This window comes from Salvelinus sp. IW2-2015, linkage group LG27 (assembly GCF_002910315.2).
Source record: "Salvelinus sp. IW2-2015 linkage group LG27, ASM291031v2, whole genome shotgun sequence".
NCBI lineage: Eukaryota > Metazoa > Chordata > Actinopteri > Salmoniformes > Salmonidae > Salvelinus > Salvelinus sp. IW2-2015.
The window spans coordinates 13,959,022-13,977,351 of NC_036867.1; the positions used below are offsets into that span (position 1 = coordinate 13,959,022).

The following is an 18,330-nucleotide window of genomic DNA, read 5'->3' on the forward strand; positions in this document are numbered from 1 at the left end:
GGACCATATAGATTAATGAGCCAAATCTCTTTTTCGTCCACTTTTATATTCAAAAGGATCCACCTTCCTTGCGAATCATTCCTGACTATTTGCACATTCAGATCAAATTTTTTGTTAATTATTATCATCACACCTTTTGAGTTCCTTTGTCCGTGACAGAAAATTATTTCACCACCCCATTCCTTTTTCCACACAACTTCATCTAAGGATGTAGAGTGAGTTTCCTGTAAACAGTATATGTTATATTCCTTTTGTTTTAGCCACGTAGACTGATCTTATTTATAATCTGCTAAAGCGTTACAATTTTAACTGGCTATACTTATTTCAGCCCTTAACATTACTAGATACTATTCTTAGTCTAAATTGACCATAATTAGTGCTTGTAAAGTTACTGTCGTCAGAGGTATTATGACGGTCAAAATTAGAGCTTTCAAATGTCTGATATTTAGAATTCAAGAAATAGGTTCTAGCAATATTTGTTTTATTCCCTTGCCTGTTTGCCTGTGAGCCAATGCTAGAAAATTGAGACAAGATATGTGTGTAGTAAAATTGAGTAGGTTGATGTGTATGATATTGGATGTGATTTAGTGAGAGTGTGTACGATGTCTGTATAAGAGTAAGACTAATGTGTGCTATCCAAATAAATAATAACTCTGCCAATTTGCATGGTTGAGTGTCTATGTGTGTAACATGAAGTGAGTATAGCCTTAATATTCATGATGATAATTGTAATCCATATCGTATCACCGTCATAGTTGCATCATAATTACCTTTAACATCATTGAAAAACACATTCCAGCATTTCCATAGCAATTGACGTTTCACATGATCATGAAAGATACCTTGCATTACTCTAGGGACGGCTTCACTACAGTACAAATGTATTCCGTACAATGTTATTTTCCCCCAATGCCCCTAATCTGATATCTTCCCCTTGCTTGTTGTAAACATATTTAAACAAATACATAAAAAAGATATACAAACGAAAAACATATTAAATTATGAAACCGTTCTCGACAATAGAGAGTGAGAAGAGAGAGCGAGATCAGGTGTGTGTGTGTATGTATAAGTCCGTATGTGTAAGCAAGCATGTAATTGAGTACCTGTGTGTTCATATCCACTTCATAGTGTTCAGATATTTTTACAGTTCTCATACTTTCTTTTTATCTTTAATGGTAAGTCCCTGTAGAATTTAGTACAGCCATGGTGTTATGGAGCTGTCTTGGAATAGCTGTCCATCTATAAAGAGTTTGTCCACAATGAGAAAGGCACGCTTACCCTTCTACCTCTGTTGCCTTTGTACTGGATACAGTTTCTTACTAAGTTCATTTATCTACCTTGGAAATTGGTCATTGAGACTGAATTTGGTCCCTTTAAGCTTCCTTCACATGCTTTTGATCAGCTCCTTTTGTTGGCAGTGTTCAAATTTTGTGATGATCGGTCGGGGACCCTTGGTCTTGTCGCTCCGAGTTCCAATCCACACAAAAAATGGAACACAAACTTGCAGTCCCAGCCGTAAAGGCTAACTGCGTCATGGAATCCTTAGCAACAAAACTTTAGTTCTTAGATTTGTTTGTCTCGGATTTGTTTTACATTGGCTGCCCTTCTTTTCTGGTCCTAAACCCAAACACTGAAGAAATTATTGTCTACATTAAATCATTTCATTTTGGCTATAAAACTGCTGTCATATGTAGGAATGAATAGAAATATTTGATACAATTTGACATAGCTTTGTTTTTTTTACACCTTAAAATGCCTTATGGGTAAAACCACATACGGACAGATTGGTATAAGCTACAGTATCTGCTCTGTTGTCAGGGCACATGTTGACAAGATGCTGGGGATTCACTTGAGGGGAATATGGACCAGCTGAGCATTTTTGAATAGTCACCTCAGTGTAGCTCAATAAACAAACTAGGCGTTTTGTTATATTTCAGTCTTCTGTGATGTATATAAAATGTAATATTGGGTTGCAAACTTACATTTCAACTCTACCATACATGGTACATATGTATTTAATTTAAGCCCATAACCATGTGTGTGATGTGTATACTTTTGTCTCAAAGTAGATTTGTTAAAGAATACCAAGAAACGCTCTGTGTGGACCCCTGTTTAAGCCACAGGTTAATGGGACAATTCATGCTTATCCGCAGGGGCTCTTGGAAACCTAGCCCCTAATCTGAATCAGGACCAAAAAGCTGTGCCTGCTGTTGCAGCAATATGTCCTCATTAAAATTCCGCGGCTGTACTCACGCCACGAAAATCCAACAGTCCTTTAGTACCTTGTGACCCGCACAGTAGCCTAATCACATAGGATGCACCTCATATTTGCGAAGCCTGTTACCCCCACCAAGTGGTTATTTGCTAGCGTTGTCAGGACCAAGGATTTCAGTGGAGGCATCCCCGCCATCCTATTGTGTTGAAAAAACCGAATGGCTCCTCCCGGGCAGCAGTATAGAGCTCCCTCATATTGAACATGGAGCTCATGTGACTTTCTGGTTCAGAACCAGACACGTGCGCGCGGCTTGTGTGACTGGAGTGGTGACACAGCGGCTTTTGGGGATTCATTTGACTGGGATACGCGGAGTACCCGACGTACCGACGCACCTTGTGTAATAGGTAAGTGGAATCATTTGTGTGGCCCCTAGGCTATTATTTGCTCACATTGTAACATGTTTCGTGCATTCGTGAGTCGATAGTCGATATATGCGTCACTGGGTTACTAACCTCGTGTTTAGATGTAGCTACTCTGGCGTTTGTTGTTACATTGTTACAACCGCGGTATAGTTATTTTCGCGCGCGCGTAGCCTATGTGAGTGCGATTGTCTGCGACTCTTGAATGTTTTCAGGAGACTCACTCTATCGGAGTAATGATATCAATAGGCCTCCAGGCTACTCGGGCAACTCTGTCTAATCAATTAATAACCCATTCATCAGCTATTAATTACAGTTCACGGTTGTGAGAGCCAGGGGAATACAATACACGAGTCATGGTTTAGAAACAAAGACGCTCAATAACTGGCTAAAATACTAATTGTTGACTTACTGTATCTGACTGTGGTGGTGTTGCCTCCGGTGTAAATCGGTTCAATTTCTAGTAGACTGTTGCAGCACTTGGCATGTGGGAAAACGAACCTGATGTTCTACAGTATGACAATAATTGGGGAGAGATACTGTAAAAGTACTGTACATTCCTGTTAAAAAGGATGCAGAGCAAACAATTGTGGGTAAATTTCCACCATCATCAAATGCAATCGAACAATTTTATGTCATATCATTGCCATTTCTTAGCCAAGTTAGGGATTCATCCATGCATGTGGAGACTTTGGGAGGTGGGGGCACATGGACGTTTTCGTAATTGCCCCTGAACTAATGACCAACCGGTGGTCTCAAGTATACACTAGATGCCTGACCTTAAACCCAACAGGAGTGGTGACAACCTACAGTAAGCTCTAAAAATATTGGGACAGTGCCTCTTTTTGTTGTTTTGGCTGTGTACCCCGGCACTTGGGATTTGAAATAATACAATGACTATGAGGTTAAAGTGCCAACTGTCAGCTTTAATTTCAGGGTATTTTCACCCAGGTTGGGTGAACGTTTAGAAATTACAGCATTTTTTTATACATAGTCAACCCATTTTAGGGGACCAAAAATATTGGGACAAATTCATTTATCTGTATTAAAATAGTAACAAGTTACATATTTTCTGTATTAAAATAGTAACAAGTTACATATTTGGTCCCATATTCATTGCATACAATGACTACATCAAGATTGTGACTACACATTTGTTAGATGATGCATTTGCTGTTTGTTTTGGTTTGCATTTCAAATTATTTTGTGCCCAAAAGAAATGAATGGTAAATAATGTATTAATTTCTATTGGGCACAAAATAATCTGAAACACAACCAAAACAAGCAGCAAATGCATCCAGCAAATGTATAGTAACAAGCTTGATGTAGTCATTGCGTGCTTTGAATATGGGACCAAATACGTAACTTTTTATTGCTTTAATACACATTAGTGAATTTGTCCCAATACCTTTGTCACTGTCCCAATACTTTTGGAGCTCACTGTAGGTCATGTTTACTGAACCCTGAGCCATATTCATCATAACAATTAACACTTCATCTAATCTCGTCCCCGGGCTATTGCATTTGGGCTGAAGTCTCTGGGACCGAGATTACACCTCATCAAACAGACTGTATTACCACTTGACCGTTATTTCCATGTCGTAAATCATCCATTGTTGTTGTAGTTGACTGGTTATAGAATGTATTATTCATGAAAACTACTGTGTATGTGAAACTGAGAAACCATTGAGAAGGAAGACATGGCAGAGACAGCAAGTACATTTTTCTTCCATTAAAGGGTAAATTCCCGCAGGAAATGCATTATAAGCGGCACTCTCTTAAACAGTAAGACGATTATCTTCTCCCTCACATTGAAGACCTTCTTAGCTGGAAACTTCGGCTTTGTTTCCTCAGCAACAGTGAGGTAGTAAATTGTGTAGTTGTTAAGTGCGTGTTAATTGAACCTGCTGGTCACTCTTACCATTGTGATTGGAATGTTGGTCCCCAGTTATCCACAGAACCCCCCCACCCTCTTTGTTCTGTGGATAATCCTCCACTGCTATGTGCGGGGGAAGGGGCGGGGTCATTAAGGGGCATTGACATCTGTAACTGACAGCTTCCTCGGGGTCCATTTGACATGCTGTATGTGGATCTCAAAGACTGGTTAGTGAAATACATGAAGGACGCATCCAATCCAAGGGACTAAGTAAAAAAAATAACCCGCAGGGTGGCAGTCTCTTTAGAATTTAGATTGTCTGTCACCCTTGATGAGTTAGCTACATGAATTTGTCAAGTCAAAATGAACTGTTTTAATACTGATCCAGGTTGTCCAAGATAAAGACCAAATTCTGTCATTGTTTACCATGACAAAGAACTAGAACCAAAATGTTGTGACTGGCTTTTATTCAACCCCAATGTTATGGTGTCCTAACTGGAGGAGTGACATGTAGAGGACATGAACCATTCCATCTGGGAGATTAATGGGTTATCCCGGTCCAATCCCCCATGATCCTTTCTGATGTGCTTGTGCCGGAGTGATGGAGGGCAGACCTGGGAAAGTGTATCGACTGTCTGGTATTGACAGCAACTGCCTCCCAATTTATAGACCTATCTGTCTTCTCTCATCTAGAGGAGCGTCAGGGGACCAGTGGTTGGACATCCTGCGGTCTTATCAAAATTGTCAGGAAAAGTCTGCTTCAGCAGTAGAAAACACCCGGAAAGTATCTACTTTCCCATCCAAAACATCAGGCCCACTCAAACAAACTTATCAGGGATGGTTCAGGAAAAGGGAAAATCTGGTGTTTGACTCTGGGTTGTTGAGAAATACGGTAGTAGTGAAGCTCTGTGATTGCAAGACCGTGTGAAAGTGTTGGAATGTAGGCTAGTCAGGGCATCAGACTACATAACAGTCCCACAAGAGCCCCCATGACTGGCGGAGCATGGTACGACTAGGCCTTACAGCATGAGGTGGAATTCACCCGTCTGAGTAAATATGGCCCCCACAAACTATACATGCTCAGGGTAGACTTAGAATTCACTACCTTTAGTGCTGACAAAAGCACCATGCTGGAAAAACAGGATTTCATAGAACAACAGAGGGAAGGAAAAACAGCCACCTGCTTCTCCTTTCCTCCATTTTCTAAATGTCACACAGCATTAGCGACTAGCGATGCGCTTTCAGACTCGGCTGCCTTAGAAATGAGTTTCGTTTTAAGCCGAAAGAGTTGAGGGTTCACACACAGGAACCGCAGGAGTTGGTGACATGCTGAAGACTATTTGTTTGGAACAGCGAAAGCGCTCTATTTCGAACCAGGAAAAAAAGTACATTTCCCCCTTTAGCCACTTATGATCCTATCAGCTAGAGAGCGCTCCCATAGGAGATGGAGGAGCGTTGGCCAGCCAAGCAGAACGGTTAGCCTCGCAAAAAAATGGCTCTCAATGGTGGTGACATTTCAAAAGCCATTACACTGTATAGAGACCAGTATCAGACTAAGGTCTGTCTGTGCATTGGGGGGTATCTGAGTGAACGGTGATGTACCAACCACCGGACGCTTTAGGAACACAAAAGGCCAGGCCAGTGCTAGCAGAGGCCCCAGCTGCACAATCACATCAGCAACTACAGGAAAAGCAGTGGTAATAGATAAGTAGCCATTATGTTGATTAAAGGGCCCGATGGGCACAGGGAGATAAGAGTGCAGGCAGTGGCCGGCCAAGCATGAAGACGACGTGTTTACATTGGGAATTCCTTACATTCCTCGGCTGCAGCCACGTCGATCCGATTCTACACCTCCACCCACTGACGCTCGGGTCGTTCATCCCCTGTGCCAATGGGGTCCCCCAAGGGGAAGGGGTAGGGTCCTCTCCGGCCAACTTCTATGTGACGACACGCTGGTCTTATGATCCTCTCTAACTTCCAATGGAAGCTCGGCTGAGTCATCTTGCAAAAGCACCCCTAGGTTATCTTCTTCATACGTTTTCAGTCTCTAAGGAAGTATCAGCAGCAGGTTGAAGTGATTGTGCTTTAATTCATCATACATCCTGTTTACTGCTTTTCAGCATGGTTGGCTGATCTTACTCTCCACAAAACACAAAAACAAGAGCTGGCTTAGATATTTAACCTGCTTATGTCAAACTCCCAGATGATCCCCAGTCCCTCTGGAGACTAAGGACCAGTAATTCCCAGTGGATTTCAACAGGTTTGGACGGTTATCTCTAAGAGCTGCACTCAAGCCTATAAGACTATTGGCCAAGACAGTCAACAGATACTGTATATTTTCTAATCTAGCCTACATAAGGACTTTCAAAGCTAGAGTCCTTAGTTACATACATTTTTTGACTTATTCATTAATTATATACAGTGCATTCGGAAAGTATTCAGATCCCTTCCCTTTTTCCACATTTGTTACGTTACAGCCTTATTCTAAAATGGATTAAATTATATGTTTTCCTCATCAATCTACACACAATACCCCATAATGACAAAGTCAGTGAAAACAGGTTTATATATATTTTTTTAAATGTATATATAAAAAAGAATATATAAAAAAAAATACTTGCTATGAGACTCAAAATTGAGCTCAGGTGCATCCTCTTTCCATTGATCATCCTTGAGATGTTTGTACAACTTGGAGTCCACCTGTGAAATTAATTTGATTGGACATGATTTGTAAAGGCACACACCTGTCTATATAAGGTCCCACAGTTGACAGTGCATGTCAGAGCAAATACCAAGCCATGAAGTCGAAGGAATTGTCCGTAGAGCTCCGAGACAGGGTTGTGTTGAGGCACAGATCTGGGGAAGGGTACCAAAAAATGTCTGCAGCATTGAAGGTCCCCAAGAACACAGTGGCTTCCAACATTCTTAAATGGAAGAAGCTTGGAACCACCAAGACTCTTCGTAGAGCTGGCCGCTCGGCCATACTGAGCAATCGGGGGACAAGGGCCTTGGTCAGAGAGGTGACCAAGAACCCAATGATCACTCTGACAGAGCTCAAGAGTTCCTCTGTGGAGATGGGACAACCATCTCTGCAACACTCCACCAATTAGGACTTTATGGTGGAGTGGCCAGACGGAAGCCATGACCGCCTGCTTGGAGTTTGTCAAAAGGCACCTAAAGGACTCTCAGACCATGAGAAACAAGATTCTCTTTACTCTTTGGCCTGAATGCCAAGCGTCATATCTGGAGGAAACCTGGCACCATCCCTACTGTGAAGCAAGGTGATGGCAGCATCATGCTGTGGGGTTGTTTTTCAGCAGCAGGAACTGGGAGACTAGTCAGGATCGAGGGAAAGATGTAAGGAGCAAAATACAGAGAGATCCTTGATGAAAACCTGCTCCAAGGTGCTCAGGACCCTGTGACTGGGGTGAATGTTAACCTTCCAACAGGACAACGACCTTAAGCACAAAGTCAAGACAACGCAGGAGTGGCTTCGGGACAAGTCTCTGAATTTCAGTGAGTGGTCCAGCCAGAGTGCTCCGCATCCAATCTGACAGAGCTTGAGAGGATCTGCAGAAAAAAAATGGGAGAAACTGCCCAAATACAGGTGTGACAAGCTTGTAGCCTCATACCCAAGAAGACTCAAGGCTGTAATCACTGTAATCACAAAGGTGCTTCAACAAAGTACTGAGTAAAGGGTCTGAGTACTTATGTAAATGTGATATTTCTGTTTTTTAATAAATTTGAAAACATTTCTAAATTTGAGCTTTTTCATTATGGGGTATTGTGTGTAGATTGTTGAGGGTAAAAAACAATTTAGTTTTTCACAATTGTTAACACATGTTTGCTGGAGCTACATCTCAGGTACTCAACTCTAAACACAAAACATTTAGCCAATTTCCACAAACCCCAAAGACATTTTGCCAAATGAAACACAGCAATCAAAATCATGTCTTCCCTGCATACAAATGAGACACACACAACTTCGTGACGAACGAGATCACACTGTGACATTCAAAACCTGTTTCAGTGTAAAGACTAAGATTGTTGTTATACTGTATATTGTTTGTGTACTCAAACAAGGAACACAAACATGTTTGTTTTATATTTCAACATGACTCAGTACATGTCAAACAGCAAACTGTAAGCACACATACAGTAAATATATTTAGCATATGCAAAATAACTACTGTACGTTAGATCAATTATACAGAATAGATAAAGAAACTGTCAAAATACTCCATTGCGAAAAAACAAAAGCAGTGTTGGAAAAAGGACCCAATTTTCATAACTTGAGTAAAAGTAAAGATACCTTAATAGAAAATGACTCAAGTAAAAGTGAAAGTCATCCAGTAAAATACTACTTGAGTAAAAATCTAAAAGTATTTGGTTTTAAATATACTTAAGTATCAAAAGTAAATGGAATTGCAAAAATATACTTAACTATCAAAAGTAAAAGTATAAATCACTTCAAATTGCTTATATTAAGCAAACCAGAGAGCATAATTAAAAAATATATTATTTACAGATAGCCAGGGGCACATTGACAATTTACAAACAAACATTTGTGTTTAGTGAGTCCACCAGATCAGAGGCAGCAGGGATGACCAGGGATGTTCTCTTGACAAGTGTGTGAATTGGACCTTTTTCCTGTCCTGCTAAGCATTCAACATGTAACAAGTACTTTTGAGTGTCAGGGAAAATGTATGGAGTAAAAAGTACATTACTTTCTTTAGGAAATAAGTTGTGAAAAATATAAATGGTAAAGTACAGATTCCCAAATAAACAACTTTTATGAAAAAATGTATTTCACCTTTATAGAACATGTTCTCATTTGCAATTGCGACCTGGCCAAGATAAAGCATAGCAATTCAACACAGAGTTACACATGGAATAAACAAAACATACAGTCAATAATACAGTAGAACAAAAGAAAACAAAAATTATATTCACAGTGAGTGCAAATGAGGTAAGATAAGGGAGTTAAGGCAATAAATAGGCCATGGTGGCGAAGTAATTACAATATAGCAATTACACACTGGAATGGTAGATGTGCAGAAGATGAATGTGCAAGTAGAGATACTGGGGTGCAAAGGAGCAAGATAAATAAATAAATACAGTATGGGGATGAGGTAGGTAGATAGATGGAATGTTTACAGATGGGCTATGTACAGGTGCAGTGATCTGTGAGCTGCTCTGACAGCTGGCGCTTAAAGCTAGTGAGGGAGATATGAGTCTCCAGCTTCAGATATTTTTGCAGTTCGTTCCAGTCATTGCAGTTCGATACAGTCACTTAAGTAGTACTTTAAAGTATTTTTACTTAATTGTTTTACACCACTGCAAAATCAGTCATGTCTGTTGTTTTGGTCCGGCAAGTTTCATCAACATCACAGGCGATATTCTCCTTGGCCAGACAGTTTGGAAAATAGCTTCTGGCATGACGCTTCCACCCCTGACAGGACTCTGCTGGAATGTCACCACAGGCCTCCTCCATTGCCTGGAGAAGGGCCATACGTTCATGGGGTTTGCGATCATACACCTTCCACTGCCATGCTGAAAACAACTCTTCAATGGGGTTGAGAAATGGGGAATATGGTGGGAGATAGAGAATTGTAAACCTGGGATGGTCATGGAACCTGTTGCGGACCTGAGCAGCCCGATGGAAACTCACGTTGTCCCAAATTAGAACATGCATTTGCTGTTCAGGATCACCTGGCCCTCTCTGCTCTGGCTGAAGAAGATTGTAATTTAAGCTGTTCAGGAAATTAAGGAGATGGGCAGTGTTGTATAGTCCAAGGGTGGCATGGCGGTGGAGGACCCCATTGTGGCTAATAGCTGCACATATAGTGACATTTACCCCACGCTGGCCAGGTACCTCAATGATAGCGCGGTGACCAATGATGCTCCTTCCTCTCCTCGTCTTCGCTAAATTTAATCCAGCCTCATCTATGAATATGAGTTCCTGGGGGATGGGACTTGTATCCAACTCCATGATTCTCTGAAATGACAGTAAATCCTGTAATTGCTGTATAGTAAAGTTCACTGGCAACAATGAGTCTAATGTTTCAAGAGTGTACATTACGTACTTGCACATATTTGTACCGTTTATCCTTCACTCTTTGAAAATTCCTTTCAAATGGGACTCTGTAGATTTGCTTCATCCGGAGATGGTTGATAAGTTCACTCTGATGTTATGGAACATGGCATAGTTTTCAAAAGTCTGTTGTTGGATTTCCCCACAGTCTTATGGCATTATTTTAAACTGCCATTTGCGCAATGACAGCCTCCTGTTCATCTGTAAACAGACACGCTCTACCACCAAGTGGGGGTCGTCTTTCAGTTCTACAAAAACAAAATAGCATACAGTTCAGTAAACACTACAGTAATACAGTATACAAGATAAACATGTTACAAAGTAGTATTGCTCCCAATTTCATACATACAGTAATACATTAAACATTGACTTTGTTTCCCCTTACAGTATGTATTGGAATCTACGGTCTTTACTGTGCTTTATGTTGTTCTACTGTCAAGTAGGTTCAATGAATGCAGTACATACAGTTGAAGTCGGACGTTTACATACACTTAGGTTGGAGTCATTAAAACTCGTTTTTCAACCACTTCAAATGTCTTGTTAACAAACTATAGTTTTGCCAAGTCGGTTAGGACATCTACTTTGTGCATGACACAAGTCATTTTTCCAACAATTGTTTACAGATTATTTCACTGTATCACAATTCCAGTGACTCAGAAGTTTACATACACTAAGTTGACTTTGCCTTTAAACATCTTGGAAAATTCCAGAAAATGTCATCATGGCTTTAGAAGCTTCTGATAGGCTAATTGACATCATTTTTGTCAATTGGAGGTGTAACTGTGGATATATTTCAAGGCCTACCTTCAAACTCAGTGCCTCTTTGCTTGACATCATGGGAAAATCAAAAGAAATCAGCCAAGACCTCAGAATTTTTTTTTTGTAGACCTCCACAAGTTTGGTTCATCCTTGGGAGCAATTTCCAAATGCTTGACGGTACCACGTTCATCTGTACAAACAATAGTATGCAAGTATAAACACCATGGGATCATGCAGCTGTCATACCGCTCAGGAAGGAGACGCGTTCTGTCTCCTAGAGATGGACGTACTTTGGTGCGAAAAGTGCAAATCAATCCCAGAACAACAGCAAAGGACCTTGTGAAGATGCTGGAGGAAACAGGTACAAAAGTATCTATATCCACAGTAAAACGAGTCCTATATCGACATAACCAGAAAGGCCTCTCAGCAAGGAAGAAGCCACTGCTCCAAAACCGCCATAAAAATGCCAGACTACGGTTTGCAATTGCACAGGGGTACAAAGATCGTACTTTTTGGAGAAATGTTTTCTGATCTAATGAAACAAAAATATAATTGTTTGGTCATTATGACCATCGTTATGTTTGGAGGAAAATGGGGGATGCTTGCAAGCCGAAGAACACCATCCCAACCATGAAGCACGGGGTGGCAGCATCATGTTGTGGGGGTGCTTTGCTGCAGGAGGGACTGGTGCACTTCACAAAATAGATGGCNAACAACATCCCAACCGTGAAGCACAGCATCATGTTGTGGGGGTGCTTTGCTGCAGGAGGGACTGGTGCACTTCACAAAATAGATGGCATCATGAGGCATGGAAATTTATGTGGATATATTGAAGCGACATCTCAAGACATCAGTCAGGAAGTTAAAGCTTGGTCGCAAATGGGTCTTCCAAATGGACAATGACCCCAAGCATACTTCCAACGTTGTGGCAAAATGGCTTAAGAACAACAAAGTCAAGGTATTGGAGTGGCCATCACAAAGCCCTGACCTCAATCCTATAGAAAATGTGTGGGCAGAACTGAAAAAGCGTGTGCGAGCAAGGAGGCCTAGAAACCTGACTCAGTTACACCAGCTCGGTCAAGAGGAATGGGCCAAAATTCACCCAACGTATTGTGGGAAGCTTGTGGAAGGCTACCTGAAACATTTGACCCAAGTTAAACAATTTAAAGGCAATGCTACCAAATATGAATTGAGTGTATGTAAACTTCTGACTCACTGGGAATGTGATGAAAGAAATAAAGGTTGAAATAAGTCACTCTACTATTATTTTGACATTCTTAAAATAAAGTGGTGATCCTAGGATTAAATTTCAGGTGAAAAACTGAGTTTAAATTTATTTGGTTAAGGTGTATGTAATCTTCCGACTTCAACTGTACCTTTTCTCATTCTGGAACGTCCGGATGCTACGGTGAAGCGGCTCAGATTGGGCTGCACTCTCTGCACAGCCTCTCTCAAGGTCAAACCATGGTTGACCACATTGTCCACCACAGTTGCCTGAATTTCATCAGAGATTACTCTCCTTGTTCTTGATCTTGGTCTTGGTCTTCCTCCACCTCCACCTTTCTCTGCCAAGTTTGCTTCCATTGTTCTCCAAACACAGGAGAACTCACCTGTGGCCTTTTTATCCATACCAAAGGTTTGATTGCAAAGTGAACATTTACGCAATTAGTGTTTGCACATGTGAAAGTGATTAATTGGTAATTGAGCTTAGCTTGTTATTAAACAGTGTTGCTTTTCATTTGCACACAAGATATTTTAGTTGTGAAGGTAGAGAATTGTGTGTTGTGTTTTGCGAAATGTTTGTTATGGAATTGGAATCTGAGTGTAAAGCCAAACATATGCCAGTAGTATTGCAGATTTGGTGTATGGTTCTGCTAAATGAGTTACTGGTTTGGGTCATTGTGCGTCATGGGCCAGTTTTAGTTTATAAACAGTTAGGAAAACTTTCATCCGTTTTAGAATAAGGCTGTAATGTAACATGTGGAAAACATGTGGAATACTTGTCGAATGCACTGTATACCCATTGATTCTTGAAGAATATCACTTTTTGAATGCCCCAGGAGCTTATTTCAACAGTCGTACCACATCAGAACTCAAAATATAAGCTTTTTTTACTCCCCTGTTTGTAAACAATGTAAATGTAAACAAACAATGTATAGTTAAAACTATAATTTTGACATGATGGATGGTGATTCCTTGCATCAATAGCTCTGTCTATGAGTTTGAGAGTGGTTGCATTTCTCCAGGCCCATCCCTCAGCTTTTTACCGAAACAAGTGTGGTGACCGCTTTCTTATTGTTTCAATTAAGGTAATTATTTAGCTAGTTTTCAGATTGTCCTGAAATAGTCATGGCCCTTCTTTCTGCTGTCTTCTTCAATGATCATAGAGAGAGTTGTTTTTGCGAATCACGTGGATGCAATTTGAGTCTAATTTGGTTATTGGAATTTGGCATTCCAGGACATATTGCTAAATCGCCTCAGGGTTAAGGGGTGCACAAATCTCTGGTACCCTTTGTACAAGGAAGTCATAAGGCTGGGCTTAACACTAGACTTTATCCCCCAGTTGTCTGAATTTTTCACCAGCTCAGTCTTTGTCACCCAATTCATTGTTAGTTTGACAGGTGTTGCATATTTGCCCTGAGAAACTCTAGACTTTTTTTAACCATAGATTCACTACTCAGCTTGAAGAGTTGATAACAAGCTTTGAAGTCAACCTGGTCTCAGAGCATTTCGTATTATTATAGCTGGCTAACGTTAGCTAGGCTAGGGGTTAGGGTTAGGCTTAAGGGTTAGGGTTAGCTAACATGCTAAGTAGCTAAAAAGTAAGTAGTTGAAAAGTTGCTGATTAGCTAAAATTGTCCGTGATGAGATTAGAACTCGCAGCCTTTGGGTTGCTAGGCGTTCGTGTTATACGCCCACCCATCCACCTAGCCCAATGTTTTTGCCTTAAGTACGTAACATATCGTATTAATTTGAGTGTCCCGGATTTACGTTTACTATGTTACATCTGAGACAGCTTCTCATGGTCAGTAATGGTCAATAATGGCTGCCTAAGTGTGAAAAGTGAAACGGAAAGACATTTGGAGGCATTTGTGAGTGAAGGCACAGCGAGGGCTTGTGTTCAGGATCGATCTGACCTTTCAATGTGGTACAGATGAATGGGACTAATAGGATTATAAGGAGGGCCTGGTGGGTGGAGAGGTGAGGGGGGCAACATGCCACTCCTACCCCTGTGCTCTGGCCCAGGATTGTCACCCAGGGTCATGTGATGAAGGGGAACAATGCTGGCAGGTGTCGCCCTCCCGATTATTGAGGCTGGACTGTGCTCAAGCAGGAGGATTACTCCGACAGACCCACTAATGGTGGATAGGTTGTGACCCCTGTTGACAAGCAGTGCAATTAATGCCCTCATCACCTTTCTAAAGTGGCTTTCAATCTGTTTAAAAAGGTTTAAATGGGCACTTCTGTTTCCTTGTCAACTCCTTTGGATAGATCTCTTTCCAGTGAGCCTGAAATACTGTGGCAGATATACAAAAGGAACAACATTTCTCTTTTCTCCGCATGACTTCAGAACATTTAGCACCTTTCAACAGTGAAACTCAAGCCATGGCAGCGGTGCCCATGCAGGCCGGGCTCATCAGAGACGGGCTAGAGATGAAACCATGCACCATATGCTGAGGAGCCAGCCCAGGGGGACTACTGATTAGTGGGCTCCCATGTCACTGTCGCCTGCTAATCGGTTGGGGGGGGGGGTTTGAGGAGATGCCCCTCTCTTCTATCTTTACTCTTAGCAGTGTCCTTCCACAAATCCCAGCTTTCATCCTTCCTCCCCAACCCAGCTTTGGCATTTCAGACGGTTGCCATTCTAAGTTTTGCTATTGTGGGTTAACTGAGAGTTCCCTGGGCTAAAGTGATGATAGCCTGGCTGTCTATAGGATACAATGGATAATGGTAGCCATTTGTCTTCTCGTCGTTGCTTGGTTCATAAAACATTCATTTTCTTCTGACAGTGAGTATGTGCTGCTCGCCCTTTCTCTACTACAGGTGGCTCATTTCATGATTGAGCAGCCGTCTGATTAATTGGCTCAGAAGGAGCAGGCTGATGTTAGCTAGCTAGGGTCACCTAAGGGAAATTAGACGATAGCAGAGGATGAAGGGTGCTGAGAGTGCCTGCAGGAATGGCCTGAGCAAAAAGCTCTTCAGGAGAGACAGATTGAGAGGGATGAGGGTCTTCAGAAGGCTGGTTTTAGAAGAGTATCCAGTGTTAGAGATGAGTTTGTTTGGAAACCCAGAGTCTATCCTGTTTTAATAGTACGGATTATTAACTGTTCTCATCATGTTATTGCTCTCAATGTATCACTCGGGCTCCCGAGTGGCGTAGTGATCTAAGGCACGGCATCTCAATGCTAGAGGAGTCACTACAGACCCTGGTTCGATCACGGGCTGTATTACAACCGGCCCGTGATCGGGAGTCCCATAGTGCGGCGCACAATTGGGTTTGGCCGGGGTAGGCCGTCATTGTAAAATAAGAATTTGTTCTTAACTGACTTGCCTAGTTAATTAAAAAGTAGCTGACATTTCACCAAAATCCCTGAATTAGCCACCCACGCAAGCACTGTACTAGTCAAAGGTTTGGACACACCTACTCATTCCAGGTTTTTTCTTTATTTTTACTATTTTCTACATAGTAGAATAATAGTGAAGACATCAAAACTATGAAATAACACATATGGAATCATGTAGTAACCAAAAAAGTGTTAAACAAATCAAAATATATTTTAGAATCTTCAAAGTAGCCACCCTTTGCCTTGATGACAGTTTTGCACACTCTCGGCAGTCAATCAACCAGCTTCACCTGGAATGCTTTTCCAACCGTCTTGAAGTTCCCACGTGCTGAGCACTTGTTGGCTGCTTTTCCTTCACTCTGCGGTCCAACTCATTCCAAACCATCTCAATTGGGTTGAAGTCGGGTGATTGTGGAGGCCAGGTCATCTGATGCAGCATTCCATCACTCTCCTTGGTCAAATAGCCCTTACACAGCCTGGAGGTGTGTTGGGTCATTGTCCTGTTGAAAAACAAATGATAGTCCCACTATGTGCAAACCAGATGGTATGGCGTATCGCTGCAGAATGCTGTGAGAGCCATGCTGGTTAAGTGTGCCTTGAATTATAAATAAATCACAGACAGTGTAACCAGCAAAGCACCCCCACACCATCACACCTCCTCCTTCGTGCTTTATGGTGGTAACCACACATGCGGAGATCATCCGTTCACCTACTCTGCGTCTCACAAAGACACGGCAGTTGGAACCAAAAATCGCACATTTGGAATCATCAGACCAAAGGACAGATTTCCACCGGCAAGTCTTTTCTTCTTACTGGTGTCCTTTAGTAGTGGTTTCTTTGCAGCAATTCAACCATGAATGCCTGATTCACACAGTCTCCTCTGAACAGTTGATTTTGAGATGTGTCTGTTACTTGAACTCTGTGAAGCATTTATTTGGGCTGCAATCTGTGGTGCAGTTAACTTTAATTAACTTATCCTCTGCAGCAGAGGTAACTCTGGGCTTCATTTCCTGTGGCGGTCCTCATGAGAGCCAGTTTCATTATAGCGCTTGATGGTTTTTGCGACTGCACTTGAAGAAACTTTTAAAGTTTTTAAAATGTTTCAGAATTGACTGACCTTCATCTCTTAAAGTAATGATGGACTGTCATTTCTCTTTGCTTATTTGAGCTGTCCATAATATGTACTTAGTCTTCTGTATACCACCCCTACCTTGTTACAGCACAACTGATTGTCTCAAACGCATTAAGAAGGAAAGAAATTCCACAAATGAACTTTTAACAAGGCACACGTGTTAATTGAAATGCATTCCAGGTGACTACCTCATGAAGCTGGTTGAGAGAAAGCCAAGAGTGTGCAAAGCTGTCATCGAGGCAAAGGGTGGCTACTTTGAAGAATCTCAAATATAATATATATTTTTTTCTCTGGGGTTGATTCCATGATTCCATAAGTGTTATTTCATAGTTTTGATGTCTTCACTATTATTCTACAATGTAGAAAATAAAGAAAAACCCTGGAATGAGTAGGTGTGCCCAAACTTTTGACTGGTACTGTATGTCTATTCAAATAGAGGCATTTGGCACTTGTCTTTGTCAATTAGAGAGTACTTTATATGGTTCTTTCTCTCGCTCTCTCTCTCTTTCTGCCCTCTGCTCTAAAGAGATCCCAACTCCCTGGGGGTTGGAGTAGAGCTGTCTGGTAATCTGAGGCGGCATTAATATTGAATAAGATGGAGAGAGGCGTCAGCCACACAATTAATTTCCATATACAGAGCTGCTGACAATAATGAATAAAGCCTCAACAGAGTAGGGAAAAAACACAGTCACTGCAAAACGACACACTGGGATATTGTCTAGAGAGAGAGAGAGAGTGTGTGTGTGTCAGGCTTAAGAAAGACGGACGTCCAGGCAGGCAGGCAGCAGCTACAGTAGGGCCATTTCATTTTGGCTCAGGGCTGTCATCCAGAACAGAGTCTATCTTCCATAGAGTCGGAACCACTTAGCTAGGAATCTGGGAGAGAACACAGAACATATGGGCGATGGAAACAAGTCCAGAATCATATCCATAACTCATGTGTTCGTAACCCCTCCCCTCAGCCATAACATCAAAGCCAGCAGCCAGGGAAGGCAGACACAGCGAAGGACAGCTTACTAAAGCAGACATTTCCAATGGCTGCCCAGTTGTTCTTCTTGCTAATGAGGTTACGGTGTAGTTTGTGTTACTGGGAGTAGCTGTGTTGTGTGGACTGGGAGTTTGTTTCATGTGTTACTATGTTTATTATCTTGCATGCCCCCTCCTGTGTTGTTTCCAAGCTGTGTCCACTCCAAGGACCTCCAAGATCCATTGAATCCACTGTCTCCATGGTGATGTGGCTTGTACAGATGCCCCCCCCCCCCCCCCACAC

The 18,330-nt window shown here is 41.7% G+C and overlaps 1 protein-coding gene across 1 annotated transcript in view; it reads left to right on the forward strand.

The window, feature by feature from the left end:
• Positions 1-2,305: 2,305 nt before the first annotated feature.
• LOC111953819 (transmembrane protein 108) overlaps positions 2,306-18,330 on the forward strand; it is a 72,181-nt gene continuing 56,156 nt past the window's right edge. Inside the window, exon 1 of the mRNA XM_023973328.2 lies at positions 2,306-2,619. The gene's annotated coding sequence lies outside the window, so the exon portion shown is untranslated. The remainder of the gene's footprint in view (positions 2,620-18,330) is intronic.